We start from the raw sequence: 6,885 nt of genomic DNA, 5'->3' as shown, positions 1-6,885 counted from the left end.
TTTTTTTTCCCGCCTGGATGCACTTCCGGCCCTCTCCCGGAGTTCGGGATCCGCTCTGGGAGAGAATTCTTGGAGAGAATTCCAGCCGAACTTCGGGGTCCTCCTGGAGGAGGAGGAGGAGGAGGAAGAGGAGGGAGGAAGGATCGGGAAAGGGGGAGAAGGGAAAAAAGGAGGAAGAGAGGAGGAGGAGGATGAGGAGGAAAAAGAGGAGAGGGAAAAGGAGTAAAAGGAGAGGATGAGAAGGAAAAAGAGGCAGAGGAGAAGTTAAAGGAGGAGGAAAAGGCGGAGGAGGAGAAGGAGGAGAAAGAAAAGTAGGAGGAGAAGTTAAAGGAGGAGGAGGAGAAGGGAAAAGAGGCGGGGGAGGAAAAGGAGTAAAAGTAGGAGGAGGAGGAAAAGGAGGAGGAGGAGAAGGGAAAAGAGGAGGAGAAGGAAAAGGAGTAAAAAGAGGAGGAGGAGGAGGAGGAAAAAGAGGAGGAGGAGGAGAAGGAAAAGGAGGAGGAAAAGGCGGAGGAGGAGAAAGCGGCGGAGGCGCTGCCAGCCCCGCGCTCCGGGCGCGCTCCCAGCGGGTCGGGCCCGGGGGGCGACACAGGCACCGAGAGCGGCACCGGGAGCGGCTCCGGGCACCGAGAGCGGCACCGAGAGCGGCTCCGGACACCGAGAGCGGCACCGAGAGCGGCTCCGGACACCGAGAGTGGTCCCGGGTACCGAGAGCGGCCCCGAGAGCGGCTCCGGACACCGAGACCGGCTCCGAGCACAGAGAGTGGCCCCGGGCGGAGCGGCGGCGATGCCGGCGGGGCTGGGGCGGCGGGGGCCGCTCTGGGCCGGGCCGCTGTTGCTGCTGCTGCTGCTGCTGGAGCCGGAGCTGCTGCTGGAGCTGGCGGGCGCGCAGGAGCCCTGGCGGCAGCTGATCCAGTGGGAGAACAACGGGCGCCTCTTCAGCCTCCTCAACAGCGGCGCCGAGTTCGTGCCCGCCGGGCAGGAGCGGCCCGCGGGCAACCGGCTGTGGCTAGCGGGGCCGGCGGCGGGGCCAGCGGGCAGCGTGCGCCGCCAGGCCTCGGGGACAGTGCGGGGACAAGCGCGACATCCTTTCGGCTTCGGGCAGGTGCCGCCCAACTGGCGGGACGGCCCCAGGGGCGACAGCGGCTGGGGACAGCGGCGACAGGCGGGGAGGGGCCGGCAGGGCACGGCCGGGGTGGCCGCGGCCGCCTTCGCGGTGGCCTCGGCGGGACAAACGCACGCCGGTGTCGCCGCGGGGGTGGCACCGCACGAGGGGGTCCTGGTGTCGCAGAGCACGGTGGCAGCAGGGACAGGGATGGGGACAGGAATGGGAACTGGGATGGACACAGGAATGGGGGCAGGAATGGGGATGGGGACAGGGATGGAAACAGCGATGGGGAACGGGATGGGGACAAGGACAGGGACAGGGATGGGGACAGGGACAGGGATGGGGAACGGGATGGGAACAGCGATTGAGAATGGGATGGGGAATGGGATGGAGACAGGGACAGGGATGGGGAACAGGATGGGGACAGGGATGACGTTCCCGCTCCAACCCCACGCGCTCGCCGAGGATTTCGGGGATGAAGCCAATCCCTACGGAGCCGCCGGCTTCCCGCTGGATCGCCGCTATTCCCACAGCTTGTACCACGACTCCGAGCCGCAAACCGGGATGGCCTCCACAGAAAACCTGGGCTTCGGGGCGCAATTCCCACCCCACCAGCGGCAACCACCGTTCCGAGCAGCTGAATCCTTCGGGATTGCCCATCCCGAGCCCTTTGTTCCCGGCCGGAGCCCCGAAATTCTGCAGGCGGTTCCCGACAGCCAAGCCCGGCTGAGCGTGGGCAGCGTCTACAGGCCCAGCCTCGGAGCGCGGGGTGAGTTTGGGATTCCCTCGGAGTTTCCTTGGGATGGGCGGAATTCCAGGGATTCGCTCCGGGGATGAAGATTCTTGGAGACCCCGCAGGTTTTGGGAATGGTGGGAACGGGAAGGGAGGTTGGGGTTGGGTCGCGTCTGAGATCATCCCGGGATTTTGGGATAGGGCGGTGCTGTGTATTCCAGGGTATCCCAAATTTGTGGGATGGGGCCAGGACGCATCCCAAGGCATTCCTGGTGTCTGGCCCGGGAAATTCCCTAATTTTGGGATGGGGCTGTGCCGTGTCCCAGCTCCTCCCACATCCATAGGGAGTCCCTGGACTGGGATCAAACCAGGATGGGACAGGGCTGGATCCCGGTTTTCTGTGGGCAGTTTGGGATAGGACGGGAATGGATCCCGGTAATCCCGACCATTCCTGGACAGCCGGATCCATGCTCCCCCCATTCCCGAGGTCACTCTGGGGTCACTCCTTGCCCATCCCGATGAAATCCCGTGGATTTTTTGGGCTGAGTTTCCAAGAGTTTTGGCTCCATGCTGGAGCTGGAAGAGCTCGGGAGCCGCTCCCAGCCCATCCCTCGGGAATCCCATCCCAGCCTGACCCCGTGACCCCACCAGCCCCATCCCAGTTTTCTGGGAAAAGCCCATCCCGAAGGATTTGGGGCTGTGGGAAGGGCCCGGCCCTGCCCTACACAGACAGGAGGGAACACTCCAGGAAAAACTGGGGAATGGCTTTTTTGGGAATCTCAGGAGAAGGCGGGAATGGGGTGTGGGGAGTGAAGGATATGAGGGATTTTAGGGAATGCTGGAATTCCCAAGGCTCCGGAGGGACTCCCGAGGACAGCTGCCCCGCCGATGACCCAGCAAAGATCCCGGCCAAATTCCCCAGGAAAGATCCCGGCCAAATTCCCTGCTGGCAGCATCCGAGTCCTTCCAGGATCCCTGGGAGCCGGGAGGCACCGGTGGCTCTGCCAGGGAATTCGGGACACCCAGCTCCCGGAGCTTCCTGCTTTTCCTGGAGAAATTTCAAGGGAATCAAGCTGATCCCATGAAATTCCGGCCTCTCTCCGGGTCACTCGCGGTGTTTTGGGAATGTTGTCACCTCCCTGTCACTTCCCGGGGGTCCTAATTGGAGCAAACGATTCCTGGCGTCCCCCCGAATCCGGTGTTAATTGTTAATTATTAATTATTAACAATTAATTCCGAGGGCAAAGCTCCTTGGGGGCCTCCTAATCCCGGCCGGATCTGCCAGGAATGTTCGGCATTCCCGGCCTCCGGCTGGGGGTTAATGAAGGAATCCAATCCCGCTGTTTTTATGGGGGAATTATCCGGGTTTCTGTGGGAATGGGGGAGTGGGGGTGGGGAAATCTGGGAAGAGAGGCTGGGAAAGGTTCCAGGCGGGATCCGGGGGTGGGAGGGGGAGGAGCAGCTCCTGGCGGCTGCCGGAAGGAAGGGGGCTCCCGATCCCAAAAGTTTTCCCTACTCTGATCCCAACCCCGATCCCATTTCCAGGGGTTCCTCACCCCAATCCCATCTCCAGGGGTTTCCCAACCCCAATCCCTTTTCCAGGGCTTCCTCATCCTGATCCCAACCCAGATCCCATCTCCAAAACTTCCTGACCCCGATCCCAACCCTGATCCCATCTCCAGGGCTTCCTGATCCCTAATCCTGACCCCGATCCCATCTCCAGGGGTTTCCTAACCCAGATCCCAACCCCGATCCCATCACCAAAACTTCCTGACTCCAATCCCAACCCTGATCCCATCTCCAGGGGTTCCTCATCCCAATCCTGACCCTGATCCCATCTCCAGGAGGGATTTTCCTCCCGACCCCATGGATTGCGTCCCCCGGGGCTGCTTTGGGAAGGAAAGTGGGATTTGGGAATTCCATGGGGCACCGGGAATTTGGGTCCCAATGAGCAGGAGGTTGGGGTTACCCTGGATGGGCCGGGAGATGCCGTAATTCCCAGGAAAGTCTTCCTTTGGTGGGATCGGATTTGGGATTGCGGTGATTCCAGGAGCTGGGAATGCCGGGTTTCCGTGGGGATGGAGGAGGGATTCTACTGGGATGGGATTGGGATTGGGATTGGATGGGATTGATGGGGTTGATGGGATTGGGATTGGATGGGATTGATGGGATGGAATTGATGGGGTTGATGGGATTGATGGGATTTGGATTGATGGGATGGGGATTTGAATTGGGATTGGGATTGGGATTGGGATAGCATTGATGAGATGGGATTGGGATTGGATGGGATTGATGAGATGGAATTGATGGGATTGATGGGATAGGATTGGGATTGTGATTGGATGGGATTGGGATGGGATCGATGGGATGGGGTTTGGGATTGGATTGGGGATTGGGAATGGAATTGGGATTGGGATGGGATCGATGGGATGGGATTGGGATTGCGAATGGAATTGGGATTGGGATGGGATCAATGGGATGGGATTGGGATTGGGATTGGGATGGGATCGATGGGATGGGATTGGGATAGCGAATGGAATTGGGATTGGGATGGGATCAATTGGATGCCGGAATCCTGTCGGTTGCTCCGGGTGTCCCTGTTCCCATTCCCTCTGCTTGCGGCCTCCCCCTTTCCCGCTTTTCCGTCACTCCCAGTGGGATTTTCCTGCTGATCCTGGCACAGCCAGGGGTCGATTATCCTGATTTCCCCTGGGAACAGATGGAAATCTCCCCTGGCAGCTCCTGGAGCAGCCGGGTGGGAAATCCCAACCTTTTCCTGCTGGGATTGTCCCTGGAATATTTTGGGAAATGGGAAAACGCAGGCTCAGCAAAACCCCCAGGAATTTGGGATGGGTTTGGGGGAAATCCCGGATCCCGACATCCCGGGAATTCCAGAGGTTTGACCCCACGAGATCCTATAAAAACAACGGGGCCATCTCAGGGGCAAAATCCTGCGGGGAAAAAGGGGAAAATCCCAAATCCCATAAAACTCCCCATCAGTCCGGGAGTCGGATTTCGCTCCGGAGCTTCCAAGAATTCCTTGCAAACAACAGCAGGGAGGGGAAAAAAGCTCCTAAAAAAGATGGAAAACGTTCTGTTGGCTTGGGGTGGTTTTCCATGGGTTTTGTTTTTGTTTGGAATTTTTTTAAGGAATTTTTTCTGAGTTCTCCTGGCTCTTTTTTTTTATTATTATTATTTTTATTATTTTTTTGGGGGTCCCCTCGGGAATTACATCAGTGGGAATGGGGCAGGAAATGAACTCCAAAGGAATGACGTGATCCCTCCCGGGAAGGCAGGCCCAGGAACAAGGAGGCATTGTTCTCCTTTCCAGGGAAAAAAATGGGAAGAATGGGAGAAATCCAGGGAAAAACAGGGGAAAACTGGGAAAAGTGGGGGGAAATCCAGGGAAAAACAGGGAATTGGGCTGGGAAATGGCACCTCAGGGAAGATGAGGGATCCTGGTGGGGTGGGAAGGGAGTTGGGAATGGGATAGGGATGGTGGGAATGGGGCTGGGGAGGGGGATTTTGGGAACGGGGAGAGGATGGGAATGAGGATTTTGGGAATGGGGGTTTTAGGAAGGGGATGGGAATGGGAATGGGGATAAAGATTATGGGAATGGGGTGGGAATGGGATAAGGATGGGGATGGAAATGGGATGGAGACGGGAGAGGGAGAAGGGAAACTGAGGCACAGAGCGCCAGGGCAGCGTCCCCCCATCCCAATCCTTCCCGAGGGGCTGATTCCAGGACAATTCCAGGTGCTGGAGGAGCCTTTGGGAAGGGGAGGCGTGGAAGGGGCAGAATTCCAGCTCCAGCCAGAGCTCCATAAATTTGGGAAACTGAGGCAGCTCTGCCTGTCCCTGCATCCCTCTGTCCATCCCAGCTCTCCCCAATCCCAGGGAATTGACTGGAACTGTCTGGAATTTAAGGAAAGGAGGGATAAAGGCAGGGATAACTCAGCTTTTCCCCCGTTTCTGGGTGGAAAACAGGGAATTGGGCTCCTGCTGTTCCAGGGATTTTCCCTGCGTGTCGGGAACAGAGAACGGCTCCAGAGGAGCGGCCGGAGCGATCCCGCTGGCCAGAAACGCGGGATTGGGATCTGCCAGAGGGGCCGCGGGGAGGAGGGGAGGGAAGGGTGGATTTTCCAGCTGGAAATTGGGAAAACCTGGCGGGATTTGGGACCCGAAACTTCCCCTTTGGGTTGGCAGGAAAAGGAGCCACGGGAACAATCCCTGTTCCCAGGGGTGTCCTACCGACATTCCCAAATCCCAAATCCACCCGGGCCTCCCGGAGCTGGGTCCCCAATCCCAGGGGATGGCCTTGTCTCCAATCCCTGTCTCCAATCCCCGTTCCCGTTTTCCCGGCAGGTCTCCTGAATATGATCCCAGATCCCAAATGTCCAGGCCTCCAGGATCTGTGTCCCCAATCCCTGTTCCCGTTTTCCCAAGTCTTCTTCTGGATCTGATCCCAGATGTCCCCAGTCCCCGTTCCCATTTTCCCGGCGGGTTTCCTGGATCTGATCCCGGATGTTCCCAGTCCCTGTTCCCAATCCGCATTCCCGTTTTCCCGGCAGGTCTCCCGGATCTGATCCCGGATCCCAACTATGTCCAGGCCTCCACCTACGTGCAGAGGGCTCACCTGTACTCGCTGCGCTGCGCCGCCGAGGAGAAGTGCCTGGCCAGGTGGGATTCCCGGGAATGAATGGCAGAGACCCGGGAATGGGAGAGACAGAATTCCAGGGAATGGCAGAGACCCGGGAATGGGAGAGACCCAGGAGAGGGAGAGGGGATTCCCGGGAATGGGAGAGATGGGATCCTGGGAATGGAGAGACCTGGGAATGGGGGAGACCTGGGAATGGAGAGAGAGGATTCCAGGGAATGGCAGAGACCCAGAAGTGGGAGAGACCTGGGAACTGAGAGACCCGGGAATGGGAGAGACAGGATTCCAGGGCGTGGGAGAGACCTGGGAATGGGAGAGACCCGGGAATGGGAGAGAGATGGGATTCCCAGAAACAGGAGGGACAGGATTCCCGGGAATGAGAGAGTGAC

The sequence above is a fragment of the Parus major genome, chromosome 10 (assembly GCF_001522545.3).
Source record: "Parus major isolate Abel chromosome 10, Parus_major1.1, whole genome shotgun sequence".
Classification (NCBI taxonomy): domain Eukaryota; kingdom Metazoa; phylum Chordata; class Aves; order Passeriformes; family Paridae; genus Parus; species Parus major.
This window is presented reverse-complemented; position numbering follows the sequence as displayed.